General features: G+C 37.6%; 1 long non-coding RNA gene and 1 other non-coding gene across 6 annotated transcripts in view; both read right to left on the reverse strand.

The window, feature by feature from the left end:
* The window catches only part of LOC107867909, a 58,861-nt gene that overhangs the window by 4,896 nt on the left and 32,808 nt on the right, over positions 1 to 21,157 (reverse strand). Inside the window, exon 5 of one of the 5 annotated variants that reach the window (XR_007055173.1) lies at positions 13,104 to 13,176. The exons of the other annotated variants lie outside the window; for them this stretch is intronic. This is a non-coding gene — a long non-coding RNA (uncharacterized LOC107867909). The remainder of the gene's footprint in view (positions 1 to 13,103; positions 13,177 to 21,157) is intronic. 5 annotated transcript variants of the gene reach the window in all.
* LOC124898314 lies at positions 7,251 to 7,357 on the reverse strand. The gene has a single exon (XR_007055288.1). It is a non-coding gene; the product is annotated as a small nucleolar RNA R71 (small nucleolar RNA).

A 21,157-nucleotide genomic window follows, 5' to 3' on the forward strand; every position in this document is an offset into this window, starting at 1 on the left:
TGATAATTTTGAAATGATGATCAAATGATGATGAAAGTTGATTTTTGAGTTAGTTGATTGATTTATTCTTATCTTGTGTGTACTCTTTGGTATTATGGGAGGATGTGATGAGTTCTTTACTTTTTTGCACCAATTGGCATATGGGAGTCAAATTTATAGTTATATTTGCTTGTGATGATACTTTATGATATGTTATTATTCCAAATTACTCATGTATGTTTGCATGACGTTATTGGCATATGATAATGTCTTATGTTATATTTTTATTCTGACTTAATTACTTATTATGTACAGTGATGTTGGAGATGATTCAGGTTCGTTCCTGTACCTTGACTTAGTTTTTGTTATCTTGCATTTTATCATACTTATATCATGATTTAGCAGAGTCGGCTAATGATGCCTACTGAGTACCCATTATTTTGGGTCTCATACTATACTTTTGTACCTTTTTGTGTAAATCTGAGTGCTAGTTATCGTCATTGATTATACTTTGTGTAGTTATTTATTTTCAAAGATTGGGTGAGCTTTTAGAGTTTAAGTTGGCCATTTCCCACTATCTTTACTTCCAGTCTTTTATTTTGAGACAGATGTATTAACCTTTTTAGACTTTGAGTTGTATTAATACTATTAGATGTTCTTGTACTAGCTCTACCAGGTTGCGAGATTGGTATCTTGTATTATTTATTTAATCAATTTAGAACACTTGGTTTCTTATAAATTATGTTTCTTGAATTTGTCCTTTGATGGGCATTACCTATGAAATCAACCCATTGTGTTAACTCTGGGTTATGGTTTGGCTTACCTACAGGCAGGATTTAGTAGTTGCCATCATAACTCATAAATTAGGTCATGAAAAATTGGTATTAAAGCCTAGGTTTCATCGGTATTGTTGGTATAAGTGGAAGTGTCTAGTAGAGTCTTATGGATTAGAACAATGATGTTGTTTTCCTAACTTTGGGAGGCCATGGGACATTCTTAGGAGTTCATCACATAATTCATTCATATCGCGCTAAGAGTCTGAGTTGGTTTGTAGAGTATTTCTTTGACATTACTCTTTCACAAATGGTCATGATAATTGCCATCGCGACATAAGATGAGGGTACCAAGACTGATCCTAGGGATCATTCTCTTATTCGTGGATGACCTAGAGGTCATGGATAGCCTTGTGATGTGTCCTTAGCTAGCAGAAAGGATAGGCTGCCTTCTCTAGGTCCTATTCCCTCTCCTGAGCCACGGGATATTCTACCCCAACCAGCATTAGGCTAGGGACCAGCCCAAGATCCACCAGGTTTTAGTTATTTCTTATTTCTCATTAATGCATTGGTTTTAGCTATTGGGTTTAGTTGGTAGTATGTCATCTGATGGTGCACAGTCTACACATCAGAGTAGTACTAAGGCGAGGGCACAACTTGTAGATGGGGCTCCTAAAGTTGAGGTTCCTCCTGCACCAGTAGTTGCTTAATCGATAGTTTTCCAGCTTGTGGTTGCTTAGCCTAATATGTCTTTTGAGGAGCAGAACATGCTAGGTAGATTCTTGAGATTAGCTTGCCTAGTTTTTTTGGTGCACCCAGCAAAGATGCATATTAGTTTCTAAGTGCTTGTGAGGATAGTCTTCATGGTTTGGGCCTTGTTGAGACTCATTGTGTGGATTACAACATATTTTAGTTAGACTTATTTGCTCGTCATTGGTAGAGAGGTTATATTGATTCTAGGCTAGTTAGATCTTCTCCCTGGACTTGGTCTCAGTTCTTCGAGATGTGCTTAGAGAATTTTATGCCTCACAGCCTTAGAGATCATTTATGGGATAAGTTCTCTAGATTAAAGTCAGGCTTCATGACAGTTATAGAATATGAGGCTCATTTTTATGAGTTGGCTAGGCATGCAACTTCTATTCTAGATACTAAGTATGAGAAGGTTCATTGCTTTGTGAGAGAGTTGAGAATCCCTATTTATATGTATACTTAATTTTTAGTTATTATGGGTAGGTAGTTTGCCGAGGTTTCAAATCTGTTAGAGTAATAGAGGAGAGGCACCATGAGGGTCACAAGGGTCATGATAAGAAACCTAGGTTTCAGGGCTGATTCAGTGGGATCCATTATAGTTCTCGACCCAAAGATGGTAGTTCTTAGAGTAGGTATCCTCTATATCCATCCTATCTGACTTAAAGTTAGCCTAGTTGGCCAGTTCAAGCAGCTCTTTAGATTACTACAGAGGTTAACCTAGTGCTAGTGATCGCCATGGTAAGGGTAGTAGTTAGCCTTTGAGAGGTTTATCTACTGGTTATTATAGTCATGGTAGTTAATTTAGGTCAGTCGAATGTGTTTGTTCTGGTTCAACTCATGTTTCTATTTTACTTGTGGTCTTCCTGATCACTATTTATGGGATCACCCTAGCGTAGGGCAATTGTTGCTTTGAATTAGAGTATTCCCCCTATTAGAACAGTTCATCCCTTAGCTAAAGGTGGTTCTCGTGGTCACCAGGATGGTTTTTAGGGTACTCGAAGAGGTTCTCAAGCAGGCAGGATAGGAGGTTGGCCAGGTGCCCAGGCAGGTGGTAGGAGTGGTCATTTGTATGCAGTACCTGCTAGACCCAAGGCTGAGACTTTGTATTCTATTATTATAGGTATAATTTTTGTGTGCTTCTAGTAAACACTTGCTTTATTTGATCCAGGATCCACTTATTCTTATATTCTACTTATTATGAACCACTGTTAGAGTTGACTAGTGATTTATTATCTAAGATATTGCACATATCTACTCCCGTGGGTGATTCTTTTGTAGTAGATCAAGTATTCAGATTATGTGTTATAACAGTTAGTGATGTTGATACTTATGTTGATCTTATTATTCTAGATATGGTTGATTTTGATGTGATTATGGGCATTAACTAGTTATCCCACTATCATGCGAGAATGGATTATTTTGGCAAAACCGTTACCTTAGAGATGCCTGATATACCCCCAGTCATGTGGTAGGGAGATTATCTCTTATATGTGTGCTAGTAGACTTAGTTTAAGGGGTTGTAAGTCTTACCTCTCTTATATCTTTGATACTAGAGTGGAGAGTCTATTTCTTGAAACTGTTCCTATTGTTTGTAAGTTTCCTAATGTGTTCCTTACCGACCTACCTGGTATTCCTCCTGTCCGTGAGATTGAGTTTGCTACTAGCCTTGATCCTAGCACCAAACTTATTTCTATGACAACTTACAGTATCGCTCCTGCCGAGCTTAAGAAGCTAAATTCTCAGCCTCAAGATTTTCTTGGTAAGGGTTTTATTAGAATTAGTGTCTCCTTAGGGTTTTTCTATTTTGTTTGTGAAAAAGAAAGATATTTCTATATGTATGTGCACTGACTATAGGAAACTTTATAAAGAGACGGTGAAGAACCATTATCCTATGCCTCGCATTGATGAATTGCTTGACCAGCTTCAGGGTGCAGCCATGTTTTCTAAGATTGATTTGAGATCTGGTTACCATCAATTGAGCATTCAGGCTGAGGATGTCTCGAAGATAGCTTTTAGGACATGTTATGCTCATTATGAGATCTTATTAATGTCTTTTGGGTTGACTAATGCCCCAGCCGCATTCATAGACTTGATGAACCAAGTATTTGAGACTTATTTAGAATCCTTCATGATTGCGTTCATTGATGACATCCTTATATATCGAGGAGTAGTGAGAAGCATGCGCAATACTTGCGGATCATGCTTCAGACTTTGAGAAATCACTTGCTTTTTCCTAAGTTCTTGAAGTGTGAGTTTTGACTTTGACTTAGTGACATTCCTTGCAAATGTGGTATCTAAGAATGGCATTATGGTAGACCAGGCAAAGATTGAGGTGATTCGTGATTGGGCTAGACTTACATCTCTGACTGAGGTTCGTAGCTTTATTTGCTTAGCCGATTATTATAGATGATTCATCAAGTGTTTTGCTACTATTGCAGCCCCTACGACAAAATTAAATCATAAGGAAGTTCCTTTTTGATGGTCCGAGAAATGGGAGTCAAACTTTGGAAAGCTCAAGGATTTTCTTACTTCAACTCCTATTTTAGCTCTTCCAATTGAGGGTAAGGGATTCACCATCTTTTGTGATGTTTCTGGTATTGTTCTAGGTTGTGTTATGATGTAGAAGGATCTTGTTATTACTTATTCTTATAGAAAGCTTAACGTGCATGAGCGCAACTACCCCACTCATAATTTAGAGTTGACAGTAATTTTGGTGCTTAATATTTGGAGACATTATCTTTATGGTGTGCATTGTGAGATTTTCACCGATCATCATAGCCTTCAGCATCTTATGACCCTGAGACAATTTAATGCTTGACGGCATTGATGTATGGAGTTGCTTAAGAACTATGATATTTCCATTTTGTATTATTCGTGTAAGGCAAATATGGTAGCAGATGCCTTGAGTCATATGGCAATGAGTATGGATATCTTAGCTTATATTTCAGTTTCTTAGAGGTCATAAGGATGGGACATTCAGTCCTTACCTAACTTGATAGTTTGCCTTGATATCTCAGACCCTAGGAGGAATTTTTATAGTGTATAGGTGAGGTCTTCATTATTTGAGTAGATTTGTGATCGTCACATGAGAATAGCAAGATTTGCATTCTTCGTGATCAGGTGTTGAGTGGTGATTCCAAAAGGCAAACCATTAATTTTGAGGGTATTTTAAGGTTTGATGGTCGTATTTGTGTTCTGCAGATTGATGACTTGATTCAGTTGATTTTTCAAGAGTCTCACAACTCTAAATATTTTATTCACCCAAGTACAGCTAAGATGTATAGAGATTTGAGAGAGAATTATTGATGGAGTGGTATGAAAAGAGATATGGAAGACTTTGTAGCTCGTTACAAATATTGTTAGTAGGTTAAGGTCGAGCATCAGCGACTAAGTGGTTTGACTAAGAGGTTGCCCATTATCGAGTGGAAATGGGAATGGATTATTATGGATTTTGGTAGTGGGTTGCCTCACACTTCCCATGGTTCCGATGCTATTTGGGTTATTGTGGATCATTTTATAAAGTCTTAGTGCTGAGAGATTAGCCTATATCTATATTCGAGAGATAGTCGATTAGCATGGGGTGCCCATTTCTATCCATTCAGATCGTGGTTCAGTGTTCACTTTGAGGTTTTTAAAGGCATTTTAGGAGGAGTTGGGCACTTAGGGGGGATCTGAATACAAACTTTCAGTAGAAGAACAATGGCCAGTTCGAGCGAACTATTCAGGTTCTCAAGGATATGCTTCAAGCATGTTATGGATTTTGGAGGCCAGTGGGATCAACCCTTAGCCTTGGCAGAGTTCGCATCTAACAACTGTTATCATTCAAGTATTGAGATGGCGCTTTTTGAGGCTTTGATCTGAGGTTGATTTATGCATCTTACTATTGTTATACTATCTTATTTAGCCTTGTTTTGAGGTCAACTTCTATTATTGATGTGTTTATAATGATATAATTAAGCATCTAAGTGTTTAATTCTGTGATTACAATGTTTATGGTGTCTTTCAAACAAGTTGGTACTTCAATTGGTCACTTAGAGTCCAAGTGCGAAAACTAGTTCTACTAGCTTGAGCTAGGTGTTTGTCTAGTTGATCTTGATGGATTCTATTATGTTTAATGAGTTCCTAAGGTTTTTATTCTATCGTGACCCCAACCCCAAGAGACTTTCCAACGTGTCACACCGCCCATTCACACACGGCCAAACGTCTTTGCTTACAAATAGGACTCGTGTACTAGTTGTTGGATATCTTTGATGATTTAGTGGCATAAAGAGGGGATGCTACACACTTTAATTAGGGTTTATTCGTCTTTACTTTAGTTTGTTAATAGATTTAATCTTTTATTCAATAATCTTGGTTACAATTATGTCTATTAGTGGCTTAATGCCCCCTTTTCGGGATTAAGGCTAAAAACATGTTTACTTTCTCTTTGAATTGAGCTTGTTTGGATTGATTATCATATTTGGTTGTTTTTTTATTCTTGTTTTAACTATTTTAAGGAGTATCTAACCTTAGAATACATAAATTGCCAGTCTTGTGATATCGGGAGGGGGAATAGGAAGATAGAACGTGGGGATAGATAGAGTAAGGTTCTTATTCTTTTATAAAATAAGGAATTTGAATTAGTATCTAGGATAGGTATATACCTAGAAGCCTAGCTTGGTTCACATGTAGGATGATATCTTTATGCATCTAATTAGATTATCACATCACCAATCAATGATGTAGTTGTAATGTCAAAGTTAGGTAGACGATTAGTAGTCGGGAGACCATGATCATGAGATAAACCCTACGAATCAACAACCAAGATCAGTAATATAACAAATAAAGTTCATAGTATGATTGTTCATAGTTCTTTAACTTATGGTTTTCATCCACTGATTGTCAAAAATCCTTACTTGTCCGCATTACTTTAGTTTACGTTTGAATATAACTTTTAAAACTCTTTTTGTTATGATTGTACTAGTTAATCTCAATTGTTAAACTAGAATTGGATAGTTGCTTAATGTAAGTCTCAGAGGGATCGATATTCAACTTTATTTGAGGCCATTATATTACTTTGTGAAACCACATGCACTTGCGTGTGTGCTTGGGCGCAACAAGTTTTCGGTGCTGTTGTCGGGGACTTGTAAATTGGGAACTATTTTTTTTTTAGTTTTACTTTTTAGATTTCTTTGGTGATTTACACTTGGTCTTGATATTGAATTTGTAGGAACAGGTTTACAGGCAAATAAGATGGCAAGGGATAGGGAATTGATTGATCCAAGCCCCGAACCCGAGCAATGCATCCATCAACGAAAGAGAGAAGCAATCCTTCTCCCCTGTATCCCATAATTTCAAGAAGAACAAGACAATCCTGCTCTCATGGCTGAAGATCAACCAACCCATAGGATAGTTAGAGAAGTGGTAATCCCATTTCCGATAAATTTGACCTCCCCTTTGTACAAACTGACTGTTGGAGGTAACGTTGAGCTAAAATAGAACATGGTGCAGCTTTTGATTAGCAATGGATAGTTTATGGGGCTTTCACATAAAGATCCACAAGTCCATTTGCAAACCTTTCTGGAGATCAGTTACACATTCATCCTTATGGGTGTGTCAATTGATTATGTTAGGATGACACTATTCCACTTTTCACTATTGAGGGAAGCGAAAAAGTGGTTGAACACTGAGCCGACAAGTTCAATTACAAGTTGGGATGACTTAGACCAGAAATTCCTAATTCGATTCTTTCCATCTGGCAAGACTACGAGACTACGTAGTGAGATTGTGTGCTTCAAACAGAAGCAAGATGAGAACTTATATCATGCATGGGAGAGGTTCAAAGATCTTCTTCGAGACTTTCCACATCACCAGAAGTCCAATGAGGTATTAACTCACACTTTTTTTAGACACTTGACCATAACATAAAAATATTTCTAGATTCAGCTGCAAGTGATCAAGGATTGGAATTGATGTATGATGAGCTATACACCTTGTTGAACTGGATTGCATAAGGAAATTTGGAGTGGCACTCTAACTCAAAAAGTTCTATAAAAAAGGTTGCAGGTGTGTTAGAGGTGGAGAAATTTACTTCTATATCTACCCAGACTGTTGTATTATAAAATTAGTTAAACACCCATTTCAGCAATATGAAATTAGGGGGTTACACAGCCTACAACAACAGTGAATGAAATTCAGCAAATAAGTACTTGAAGCGTGGTTTGTGGAAATAGTGGGCATTCTACAGATATGTGTGCTGCAAATCTTAATTCTGTGATATTTGTGGGAAATGTTCAAAGTCTGAATTACGGGAAAACCTACAACCTAAAGTGGCTGACCAAATCCAGCATGGAACAACTAACAGCAGTAGGTTTAAGAGAATCAGGCCACAACTCAGAGTAGAAATGTGGAAGACGTGTTGAAACAACTTATAGTTGATCAAATATAGTTGACAGTAGATATAAAGAGTCAACAGGCAGAAATAAAAATCCAGCAAGCAGCTACAAGGATATTGGAGTTGCAGAAAGGTTAGATAGCAGCAGCTGAGAACACCAGGCCTTATGGTGGTTTCCCAAATGATACTGAAAAACCTAAACAAGTAGTGGCAATCACTTTGAGGATTGGGAAAGAGCACAACACTGAACCAACAAAGGCAACTAAGCAGATAGATGCAGAGATAGTTCATAAGCTGGTTGTAGACAAAGTTGCTGAAAATTTAAGGAAGTCTCAGTACTCAAAAACCAAAGTTGTTAAATAGGTGAACCTTCCTCTTTTAGATATTTTGCAGGAATTCCCCAGTACACTACGTACTTGAAAAATGTAGTAACTAACAAGATTAAGTTGCAGGATATTGAGATAGTATCACTCACTGAAGGGTGCAACTCTTTGGTGATGCAGTAGATGCCTCAAAAGCTCAAAGATCAAGGGAGATTCACCCTCCCTATTAAAATTAGCAATAGTGAGGTGGTCTAATTTGGGGTGAGTATTAACTTGATGCCCCTATGTGTTTTTAAAAAGTTGGGACTGGGAAAGCCAAGACCGATCATAGTGATATTTCAATTAGAAAACCAGACACTAGCCTACCCTGAATGAATCATAGAGGATATTTTTATCAAGGTCGATAATTTTATCATTCCTTCTGATTGTATTATTTTAGATTTTCAAGAAAATATAAGAGTGCCAATCATTTTTGCCCGTCCATTCTTAGTGGTGGGAGGAGTTTTGATAGATGTGAGAGAGGGCACACTCACAATGAGGCTGGATAATAAAGTGGCAATTTTCAAAGTGTACAAACCACTTAACACCCTATCTCATTACAAATATTTGTACATAATTACTATGATTGAAGGGTATAAGTGTGGGGTGGTGGAGTCTATTCCACAAAAAACCTCTTCGCACTTTCTCGTTGAGCAGCCTAAGTCTCTAATACCTCAGCCTGAAATGATCTAAGTTGATAAGCATGAAAAGGAGATTATTGAGAAATTTTTTGACCTTAAGAGTTCACACTAAAGAACTCAGAAACAAAAAAAGAAGATGGTCTCCAAGTAGGAGGAAAAGGATGAAGGAAAATGGATGATTCATAGATTAGGTCGTGCCGCAACACTAAAGGTGCTGCTTGGGAGGCAACCCAAGTTAATATAGGTTTTATTTTCAATATTTTTTAGTTTTTACTTCACTAGTTTTTGTTCTTGTTGTCACAGGTTGATGGGAAGTCTGAGTACCAAAAAACCTGAGCTACGGAGCATGGCAAAGACTAAGCGTGGGGTCCCTAAACCCTCTTGAATTATAAAGATGCTACTAGCTAGGCTTAGAGGCGTTAGGGAGTATCTCTATCTCTACTTTTAGGTACACTTTGGGAATAAAGTAGATTTTTAAGTGTGGCGGTGGGGAAATTCCCATTTTTAAGGGTAATTATAAAATTTTTTGTGTTAAGAATAAGTGGGATGTTCTTGTTGGTGCTATCTTTGATTGCATCATGTAAGTGTTTTGGTTGTAAAAAGAAAGTTGAATGTGTGAATTACTACTTTTTAGACTCCTAGGCCCATGATTATGACTATTGTGCTTGTTGGCATAATATTGAATTCATGTGATTTTTTGGTTGAAAGTCTATGATGATCCCACTTGAGTTGATCATGTGTCATGTGTGTGTAAGGCTGTTGTATATTCCTTGTTATACTTGATGTCTAGAACATGGACGGTGTATATGCAAAGCAAAATAATAAGTATGGGTTTAGGAAATGATATATGCATTTTCTTGATAGTCAAGTTTATACCTTCTTTTTCCCTACCCTTGTGCATAGTTCTAGTTGACCCCATTGAGTCTTTGGCTTATTATTTGGAAGCCTCATATGTAGCCTTATCCCTTCATTGATTGACCTTAATTTGGTCCAAAATTCCTAAGCGCTTTAGTGTAAAATTAATCAACTTAAGGAGTTGGAATTTCAAGTAGGAAAAAGGTGAAATTGAAGCCCCTAAATAATAGCTATTGGTGTTCAAAGAAAATTGATATGTTTTATGGTTGGGGGATTTAAGTAATGAAAACAATACGAGTTGTTCAAATTGAATAAGTTGTGAATAAGGAATACTTCCACCATATTATATGTAAATGAGCTTAATGAGATGGGATAAAACAAAGATGTGTGAAGGTAGTAGAGGTGAAAGTTAGTTAGTTGAGATTGGTTTTAAATGTATATGGTGATGTATTAAAGCGCTTAAGGAAGATCATCACTATTACTGGCCAAAATAGTACCTACCTGTCCTTTAGCTTGCATTACAACCATTAAAGACCTATTTGATCCTAAGCTTAACGTTCCTATTTTGATGTTATTGGGACTGGATTTATATATTATTTAAATGGATGGATGGGGGACATGGAATTCTCCAAATTGGATGAACTTTAGGTTAGAATTACATGAACCTCAATCCACTTTGTAAATATACTTTTTGTTATGGATAATTGGATGGTTTAACTTGTTTTTGAACCTAGTGTATTGCATTAATATATAAATGAATATAAAAATAGATTTGGATGGACATGGTGGCCATGGTTTGGATTTAAATGGAACTTGGGAGTCAATGAGGTTAGGTGAATTAGTTTGACATATTTAATTTAGCTTGCAAGCATATTGGTATGACGATACCAAGTGGTAAATGCCTTAATAAATGACTCATGGGTTAGTGGTTGGAATTATGTGCAATTATTTTAATTTGGGCTTAAAGGGGGTTGTGTAAGATCGAATTACTATGCCTATCTTGGTGATCGTTACTTTTGGTGGTCTTTCTTTTTGGCTGACTCGTCTAAGTGCTCTCCTTTGTCTCATTGTTTATCTCCTAATCATTCGATTCCGCCCCTACCTAAGGCTAGCTCCTACTCCTCCTCCTTCTCCTGACGGATAGGATCCTCCTTGGTCCTTTTTACATAACACTCTCGGCCGCCCAAGAGGACTGGCTATCTTTCTCTTTATACGCAATATCTTTCAAGGCAAAGAAAAAGATCTACCTTGGCAACGAACACGTCATTGACTGATAGTTTCATTGCATGGAATACCACACTCAATTGTCAGCGACTGGGGACCCAGTCTTCATTAGCAATTTATGGCATGAGCTCTTTCGTTTACAAGGGACACAATTTAACATGAGTACTGCTTTACACTCTTTTTCGGGGTGGGGCTTCTTATACCTAAACGCAGCAGGCCCCGCGAGTAGTCGAACAAATGGCAGAAACAATTCGAGGATTTCAATTGATCCTTTCCGGAGAATTAGATGGTCTTCCTGAACAGGCCTTTTATTTGGTAGGTAATATCGATGAAGCTACCGCGAAGGCTATGAACTTAGAAATGGAGAGCAATTTGAAGAAATGACCTTAAATCTTAGTGTACTGACTCCTAATCGAATTGTTTGGGATTCAGAAGTGGAAGAAATCGTGTTATCTACTAATAGTGGTCAAATTGGCATATTACCAAATCACGCCCCTATTGCCACAGCTGTAGATATAGGGATTTTGCAAATACGCCTTAACAACCAATGGTTAACGATGGCTCTGATGGGTGGTTTTGCTAGAATAGGCAATAATGAGATCACTGTTTTAGTAAATGATGCGGAGAAGGGTAGTGACATTGATCCACAAGAAGCTCAGCAAACTCTTGAAATAGCGGAGGCTAATGTGAAAAAGGCTGAAGGAAGGAGACAAAAAATTGAGGCAAATCTAGCTCTCCGACGAGCTAGAACACGGGTGGAGGCTATCAATCCGAAGGAAATTACGCGGAAGCTTTGCAGAATTATTATGAAGCTATGCGACTAGAAATTGATCCCTATGATCGAAGTTATATACTCTATAATAAATGCTCTTTTTTCCCGTTTGAGAAGCTGTGATCGGAACTTCTTTCGCTTTGACATCACTATGAAGGTGTAAGCCCTAGGTGGACGAACAATGGAAACCACATTTTTGGCATTGGGTATCTATATGATCGTGTGTTGGACACACACTTGATATATATATTTGGGATGACTATTGCCCAAGGTGGCTTTGGTTTTCCCTTGAATTTTCCTCGGTTCGTGCGGCTAACATGTACTGGGCCCTTTAAATAGGGGAAGCTAAACCCATATAGCCTATGGGAGCCTTTAGGATGGATCGAGAAACACATTCCGGGTTAATAATTTTAAATTCTCATGTTCATGACCCTTTACCCTATCCCGGCATCCTATATATGTACATATAAATATGTGCATGTAGTTTTGACTAATTTTTTGGCCATGGCATTATGTTATCACTTTCCCTGAGTTGCATGTCAGTTCTTATCCCACTAACCACCCTAAGAGGCTATATCGTTTCATAATGTAGGGTCCAAAGATATTTCTGTTGCTCTTGTGCAGCATTAGGTGGATTAGCTCATCAGTCGAGTTGCTGTGAAGTGATGAGTCTCTATCCTTTAGAAGGCCTTATCATTTCATTATTATTTTCTTGTTGACACAGTACTTTTGTATTCTTTTTTGTCATAATTGGGAACATGTCGCGATTTAGATGTTATTCTGGTTTAGAGGCTATTGTGGACAGATGTGGGTTTAATGGTTGTTGTGTAGACTCTTAGTTGTATTTGTGATTTATTCATCCTCTTATTACTGTTTAATTGGCTTTTACATTATTATTTTTATGCTTATGAGGTTAGGCATTGGGGGTAGTCTTCGGTCCATAGTAGGCTTGAGATACCTATCACGACCAGGCCCTGGTTTGGGTCATGAAAAGTTTTGTATCGGAGCATGATTTAGAATCATTGGATATCACAACCCGAACTAGGTTCTGGCCATGATGGGTATGTCAAGTCCCACGTGTACCAGAGATCACCCCCTTAACCTAAGCTAACCAGCATAAAAACCAAAAGCGTCGGATGAATTTCGAACATGTATTAAGATAGAGAAAATAAGACAAATGATAACTCATGAATGTCTAAACCAATCCACCAAACAACAAATCCAAGTCCACAGTAATCTAACAAATCCTCTAAAATCCAAATTCAATAAAATGTCGGTACATGCCCTCGACAATAGCCAAAACAAGAATCTAAACAAGTCAAAGACAGAATTTAAAGACCATGAAATGAAGCCTTCCGAAGCATGGAAGCTCACCGCTTCAATGTCAACTCACGAACCACTCGAACACCTAATCACTGTGCAGGTAAAGTAGATGAAGTTTTGGGACCTACATCATATGGGGATACAACATTTGGAGATGGTTAGCAGTTGGAGCGCTGCCATGTTACTTAGGGATATAGGAATAAAATAATGCCATCATTCAAAACCAAGTCAAATCATTATATGCAATCTTATGCATGCATGTATATATCATGTCGGGATAGGGAACAAGTCCTATCATGAACATTGAAAACCTTAACATGGGCTGTATAGCGTAACCTTCATAAAAAAAGGCACTTACGGGCTATATGGGACCAGCTCTCTCCTAGTTGGAAGGACCCCAGTGTGTGTAGCCGCACAAACCAGAGAATATACATATTCGTATATGCCATTATAGGGGAATCGAACCTCCCGACATAATCAAGATGACTTAAGAACCAATGTATATAATATGAGGAACTCAAACCTACCATTCATATATTCATTCGGGGGACTCGAACCTCCCAGTCATATGGACACCCACCCACACCAGGTAGTGCAGTTTCCAGTGTTTATCCTTTGGACTCCACTTTCAAAACCTTGATACACATCCCTCTTTATAGACTAGTTTAAAATATTCATTATGCACATACAAAACCATTAATATAATTACTTACCGAAGGCATCCCATTGGTATCGTTATACCAACCCACTTGCAAGCGTACAACATGCCATAACCATTATCATTCAACATTGGGACTTAAACCCATTGTCTATACAAGACATCAATTCAATTCAACATTTAGGGACTCAAACCCATTTAGCCATTTAAACCACCAAGGTTACAATTCCATTCAACTTATGCCAAACAAGGCCCTGATGAAACTATTTACCAACCATTTACATTATTAGGCCAATGCCTTAGTTCAAATCACAATTCAATTCAATTTATGGTCATCAAGACCTTTACAACAACATTCTTCCTACATTAACATTCTTATGCCAAGCATTAGTTCAAAACACCATTTATCATATGACAAGATTCTTCTTATAGACATTTTCACAAATAGGTTGAGGGCATACCACTATCAAACCGTTATTCAAGTCAAAACCATCATGTTTGGGTTAACCATGACCTATTTATTCAATCACAATTCCCATGCACCCACTTGTGCAAAACCATCATCAAAAACATGTATAAACACAAGTGAAATCATGAGAGAACAATACTCAACAATATGTTTTCAACCCTCAACCATGGATATCAAACCACCATTTATTATTCAAGAACATTGTTTAAAACACATTATTTTTGTGAACTAACAATAAAGAAAGAGTCACATGCCTGATTCATGAAGATTCACAAACAGATTTTGATCCTTAAGACTCTAGATGACCACCTTGAAGAAACCCTAGCCTAATCTCCTTGAGAGGTTTTTCGATAGTGTTTTGGTAATTTAAACTGTAGAATAAGGGACCAAATAGTATTATAAGATGTGGGGTCTTAAGTTCTTGGGATGGGAAATGTCTAAAATAACCTCATCTTAAAAGTTTTGAAAAAGACGCAGGAGGGTAAGGTTAGACCCCTCACTCGTATCCACATCATATGAGTGGTACCCTCCACTCGTAACTGGATCATAAAGTTGGACATCATATTCTGTCCAACATACTACTCCTTAGCCTAACTCATACCCTAACCATACGACTAGTACCCTTCGAGTCATACCCTAAGCAGAATTTAAAGGCTAGACACTGGATAACAAACAGTTTAGACCCTACCTCTCGTATAATGTACATACGACTCATATGATGTCTTCTCGTACCAAGAATAGAACTTGGCCAATATGACACTAACCAACATGTGACCAGGGTCCTAGACCCATACCCCCACCATACGAGTCAAGGATGTGAGTTGTATGATGATTAGAGGGTTCAATACATAATAAGTTTGCAAGGGCCAAAGTTAGGGGTGTTTCAGTCTCCCCCACTTAGGATCGTTCATCCTCGAATGATGGGATGGGGCAATACAAGCACGATTATACCCTTAAATGTCTCTACTTTTACCTTTAGGACAGAAAAACAATATGCCAAGGAATTCACAATCCATGATTAACAAAGATAGAAAACAAAGATATCAAGAACTAACACATACCTCAAGCATAATTTTCCGAAATCAAAAATTGGCATGGATACTTAGACTTCATGTCCTCCTTGGATTCCCATGTAGCTTCCTCAAATTTTTGGTTCCTTCATAGAACCTTCACCAAAGCCATGTCCTTCATTCGCAATCGATGAACTTACCTATCCAAGATCCTCATTGGGACCTCCTCGTAGGACAATGAATCTGAAATACCAATGTTCTCCAAAGGAACAACCAACGAAGGATCACCCACGCATTTCTTCAACATAGACACATGGAATACCGAATGAATGAAACCCATGCTAGATAGTAATTCCAACTCATATGCAACATTACTAACCCTTCTCAAAGCCACATATGGGCCAACATACCGGGGACTAAGTTTTCCCTTCTTCCCAGACCGAATTACTCTTTTTATGGGAGATACTTTCAAGAACACCCAATCTCTAACCTCAAGCTCCAAATCTCTTCGCCTCACGTCCGTATAGGACTTTTGGAGACTATGGGTAGTCATAAACCTATACCAAATTACCTTCACCTTCTCCACAGCTTGGTGAACCAAATCCAGGAATAACATTTCCACTTCACCAACCTAGAACCACCCAATAGGAGATCTATGCCTTCTACTGTACAATGCCTTAAATACATCTATACTAATGCTAGAAAGGTAACTATTATTATAAGAAAACTCAATCTAAGGCAAATGGTCTAACCAACTACCACCAAAGACGATTACTCAATCTTGCAACATATCTTCCAGCGTCTAAATAGTCCTTTCGGCTTGCCCATCCAACTATGGGTGAAAGGCCAAACGAAGACTCATTTTAGTCCCTAAACCACGTTGAAAAAAGCACCATAAATGTGATGAGAAATGAGTACTATGATCTAAAATAATTGAGACAGGCCCACCATTTAACTTTACAACTTTTGGAAGTAACAACTTAGCATAGTCCTCAACAAAATAATTATTCCTCGCTAGCAAGAAGTGAGCGGACTTAGTCATCCTATCCACAATGACCCAAATGGAGTCACACTGATTCTTCGAATATGGAAGGCTGATAACAAAATCCATATTAATTATCTCCCACTTCCACACCAGAAATTCAATCTCTTTAAGTATCCCATCGGGCCTTATGTTCTCCACCTTCACTTGATGACAAACCATATACTTAGACACAAAGTCGGCTACATCTCGCTTATATTATTCCACCAATACATCTCCTTGAATTATGTTATATCTTTATCGAACCAGGATGAATCATGTACCGTGATTCATAGGCCTCAGCCAAAATCCTACCTCGCAATCCATCCATATCAAGAACACACAACCTCCCTTGGTACCTCAAGATACTATCACTGCCGATCTCGAAAGTCATTACTTTGTGCTTACCCACATCATCCTTGATCTTCATCTAAAGAGGATCCAATACATATTTCTTCTTTAATTCTCAATCAAGAGATGACTGCACCACTTGTTGGACCATCACACCACCATCCTCAGAGTCCAAGAGACAAAGGTTAGCCAAACACTAAATATCCTTCAGTAATTCTCACTTTTCCTCATCCACGTGCAATAAGCTACCCATGGACAACCTGCAAAGAGCATCAACAACTACATTAGCCTTACCTAGATGGTAGTAAAGACTAATATCGTAGTCCTTCAGTAACTAAAGCCATCTTATTTGCCTAAAGTTAAGATTTTTTTGAGTGAACACATACTGCAGGCTCTTATAATCAGACAAGATATAAACGTGCACTCCATACAGATAATGATGCCAAATTTTCAATGCGAACACCATAGCCAAAAGCTCCAAGTCATGAGTCAGATGATTCTTCTCATGAACCTTCAACTGTCTAGAGGCATAAGTAACCACCTTACCATGTTGCATCAACACACATCCCAAACCAACTCAGGATGCATCACAATAAACAACAAGACCTTCGGTACCCTCAGGTAGAGCCAAGACCAAAGTCAAAGTTAGCTTAACTTTCAGGTTCTCAAAACTACCCTCGCAAGCATCAGACCACAAGAACTTTACCTTCTTTTGAGACAACTTGGTCAATGGAGTAGTGATATAAGAAAACTCTCCACAAAACTTCTATAATACCTGGATAAACCCAAGAAACTCCGAATATCAGTTAGAGTCGAGAATCTTAGCCACTTCTTAACCACAGCAACTTTTTAATGATCCACTAACTAAAAATAACATATGTCTGAACTCTGTGACAAGGCCCCCAGTTGGACCATGAATTAAAATAATATAACCATGATAAGTTTCGTAACCAGGCCTTCCGAAGAAAGAGAGAATCACCAGCTGCAACTTCTATCAAGTCAATCTACTGCTTAACGGAACCCTAGGACTGAGCCTTATATCCTAAAATATAGGGGCTAATACAATTGTACAAGTATGTGAAACAACCCAAAATATCATGCATTTATACAAAATAGTTGAGAGTATTTCACAATAACAGTGAACATTATATAAGTAGAAATACATGGGCATATTTAATAATTTCAAATCAATTCTTGACAATCTTGACTCACTCTTCGTTATTCTTCTAAGAAAGTGGTACATCCTACAAATCTGTAATTCCATGAGCTATGTGGAACTTGCCCTTGACTCGGCGGCCAAGCCTCCAATCCAAGTACCGGCCAGGATTGGAATGGTGATTACCCCCCCCCCCCCATGTGAGCACACCGCAGGAAATCCCCCCATATGAGATGTCTTAAATGTCCTTTCATGTAGGATAATATATCATAAGTCCTGCATCGGCAACTACGGTTTCCAGCATGAGCCCTTACACTCAAACACTTTCTTCGAGTAACCAACTAACTCTCCTAAGCCCAACTTTTAGTTCTTTAAACTCATGCTTCATACTTTTAAAATGTTCAATACTTATTCTATTAAAGGCATGTCATCATCGGGTATCGTCATACCCTGACTTGCAAGTTAATAAATTCACATCACATCATATCTATAGCCCTTTTTTAACCTATTATCATGTTAATGACCACCCTTAGTTTTTAAACATCAAGTGAGAGAGATTTAAGCAATAGATTTCCATTTGAGTTTACGTCAAAACACTTTCTCTCAATAGTACAATCATAAGGTGGCCATATCATATTTGCATTACTCAAAACCCATGGAAATTATTAATTTGACAAAATAAAAGTTAATCATGCTAAAACACCATCTCAACATTTCATAAACAGTATCAACCCATGATTATTAAACAAGCATTCACCCTTTATTTTCTTTTTAGAAAGTTCATGCCTTTAAACAACCCATAACATTTGAAATTAAAAATATCATTGAAATTGAAAATATCATGATGGGAGAGGGAGTTTTTTTATTATTCATCCTCTCAATCAAACTTTTCATTGCAACCAAAACATAGATATATAGTTATATTCAAATTACAGGAAAAATGGTTCAAAACAACATATAATTTCTTCAAAACAATTTCATGATACATACTTTTCAAGACAATTTCAAAACCCTTCTTTATAAACATGATTGGGGATCTTTAATCTTGATAAAAATAGTAAAACTTATGCCCATGCAGTTTAGGAGAGTCCCACATACATTAGTGATCAAGAATTTGCAAAAGATTGAACCCTTAGTCTTGAATGTTTAACCCTTGGTTGTTTTTCTTCTATTGTGTTCTTGAGAGATGAACTAAGGATTTAAGAGAGTTAAAACATTACTAATGACCCTAATTTCATTTAAGGATGATTAGGGACAGTTTTAGAATGTAAAAACACTTGCTTGCCCTTAAAATGACTTAAAAATGAAGTTTTTACACCCTTGAGCCATATGACATGCGACGCATTGCCTATGCCCTAAGCTAGGCAGTGCCACGCATTGTCCGTCACCCAAAATAGGCTGGGTGTTGCATTATCCATCACCTAAGATAAGATGGGCGATGCATTGCCCATGGCAAAACAATTCCAGTAGCCTTAGGCGATGCACTCTACTTTGCAAAGTCATAAATTTTCGCTCAGGTATCGGATTGAGTAAGGCAAAATTGGTATCATTGTAAAGAGGACTCAAAGACCGTTCATTTGATATATAGTAGGCCCCCAAATTCATTATATACAAAAAATTATGGTCCATGGAAGTTGAACCAAGTTTAGACGCTCACTAAAACTCAATCGATAGGAAAGATTTCAACTCATGTTTGAGTTAAGGGACCTCTATGATCTCAATTCATCCTCAACTAGATTCCCACACTAAATAATTTATTAACAAACTAAATTTGCATAGGATTTATTTTCCTTTGGAACTATTACGCATAGGAATGATGGTTTACATTCTAGCCCGAAAGCACGGGGTGTTACATTATCTCCCCCTTGGGATCGTTTGTCCCCGAATGATGGGTAGGGACTTCTTGAAGTTCTAAAAGTGTAGAATAAAGAACATAATATTGATTTGAACATTTTTCCTCAAATAAAATATGCAAAGGCATCATACGATCTTCATGATAACCCCTAGGAAAACGGGTAAGCACGAATCTTGAGATAACGAAACTTTACATTGACATGATCTTGCATGTGTTTTACGGCACATGATCAGAACATTATAAGACATGAATTTTCCTAAGAGTCATCGGCCTGGTTAAGATTGGTATAAGACAGGAGATAAGATTCTCGTGGGACATAAGAACGTTAGCATTCTCCATCTTACAAGACACAATGAAAAGACTTAAACGTAGAGACACTACTTGTCTATACCCCAACATTAATCAACATACTTCATCATTTCCAACTTACAATTCTCCCGTAACACATCTAACCACAAGAATTTGTGTCCCGACGTATAATACTTCTATGTTGAAGCCTAACTTGGAGGAAAGAGGTGTTAATTTAAACTATGGGACCCTATACTCTATATCACATTAAGAAATCACCTCACCTCATCACTATAATCAACAACCTCAAGTCTTAATTCAAATAATACTAACCACATGGCACATTGGTTTGTGTTTTCATCAATCACAAAATTCAAGCCTACCACTACTACACCCCACTTCATGGATCTCTTCACTAAGACCTGCAAATCCAATTATTCTTACAAAGATTCTCGCCATATACTTCCCTCCTAACTATTTCACGTAAAGAATATTCATATCCTTCTTCCCCCTGCTCCTATAAACTTAGCTCAAGAAATTACATCAAAATTTTTCACCTACAACGACATCTACTCCCCTGCCTAACTCATGTCTACGCTTCTATAACCACTATCATACTAACATACAGAGGGTCATTAAAGAACCTAAGCAAAAGCATCATGAAAGGGCGTAACATTATTTAGTTATAACATATACTTATTTTGCAATACTCAAGGTGGGACATGAGTTGAAGATACAATACAATCACGGAGTGTTTCATATATCAAGTGTCTGGATCACAAGTGGAGAGTCATTCTGGTATAAACTCAACATAGCATGAGTTCTTAGGACAACCACAGTGAGAATCATGAGAGCTTACATCACGACTCTTATAACATGAGTATTGAATTCATAAAGTCGACGATTTGGACAAGGACTTCTACTCAAAGCTATCACTTCTCATTTTCAGAGTTGAAATAGTCATGCACTTGTACAACTTTATTATTTTGGCTAACCCTGACATAAAATGAATCGTTAATATATGAAAACAGAGTTCCTTAGAACCAAGCATGATTTGGGACACAGATTTATGGATCATGTACCTCATAACATAAGCTTGAATACTTGAAATATAGAATCACTAAGGGACATTATGGCTTCTAGTTTGGAGGTCGGAATATGACATGAGTTACATAGAGTGCTCCAACCTTAGACATAGGCCAAACTTAAGTACATAAGACATCGGTAGGTGTTAATTCAAACTGAAGTAGGAGGAGCTTTCTTGAATAAGAATTGATTTATCACTCCTCTTACTAGA

This window comes from Capsicum annuum, chromosome 4 (genome assembly GCF_002878395.1).
Source record: "Capsicum annuum cultivar UCD-10X-F1 chromosome 4, UCD10Xv1.1, whole genome shotgun sequence".
Lineage (NCBI taxonomy): Eukaryota > Viridiplantae > Streptophyta > Magnoliopsida > Solanales > Solanaceae > Capsicum > Capsicum annuum.